Source organism: Olea europaea, chromosome 11 (genome assembly GCF_002742605.1).
Source record: "Olea europaea var. sylvestris chromosome 11, O_europaea_v1, whole genome shotgun sequence".
Taxonomy (NCBI): domain Eukaryota; kingdom Viridiplantae; phylum Streptophyta; class Magnoliopsida; order Lamiales; family Oleaceae; genus Olea; species Olea europaea.
In genome coordinates, this window is record NC_036247.1 from 2,383,954 (window position 1) to 2,384,970 (window position 1,017).

Consider the following 1,017-nt stretch of genomic DNA (forward strand, 5'->3'; position numbering starts at 1 on the left):
TCACTTTGGAAAATTTTAATTCGAGTGGAGTATTGATTTTCCACAAATTTTTGAAATTGAATAAAAACATTCTAAAAGTCAGATTTCAATTTTAAAGGATAGAGCCACGTGAAACAAGAATAGTCATCGATAAAAATGACATAATAGACAAATCCTAAATTAGATTTGACTGGAGACGGACCCCAAATGTCGCAATGGATAAGATCAAGTGTTTTCGATGACCTATGTTCATTTCGAGAATAAGGCAAGCGATGACTTTTAGCAATTTGACATGTGCCACATAAAGTTGGAGAAGGCAACAAAGATGTAAGATAAAGCTGGCCTTTTTTATTCAATAGAGAAATAACAAAATGATTGACATATCCAAGTTGTGCATGCCATAAATCATAGGACGCACGAAGCGATTTATTTTTAAGAACAGAAATAAAAGTAGAATGACTTCGCTCAAGCACATATAAGCCTCCATCACGCTTGCCGGTTGCCACCATCATTCCTGTTTTGCGATTCTGTATAGTGAATATGTTATTAGTAAAGGTAACGGATAAAGGAAAATTTGATGTTAATTTACTGATGGAAAGTAAATTCTTGGTAAGGCGAGGTACAGCTAGGACATCAAGAAGATGTAGATTTGGGGTAGGGAAAATTTTACCAGTATGGGTAATGGGTAGTGATAAGTGTGTTTTTACACACTTATTTTGTTCACAAACATGACTTAAATATGGATAAAATGGTTGAATTGTGACTTAATCCAGTTAAATTTATGCATTGTAGGTAATTCAATGGAATTTGTGGAATTCAGGAGAAAAGACCCGAAGAAGGACCAAAACGCAACAATTTGATAGTTCGAGGACCAACAGTGCAATTATTGAGAAGTTGAGCTAAATGCAGAACGAGAGTAAAAACATGCCGAGTATGAGCTCAATGACAAAGCAAAACAAGTGGAGGAAGAAAGAATGGAAGATGGACTAAAATGAAGATAATTGAAAGTTGGAGGACTAAAGTGCAAATACTCAAAAG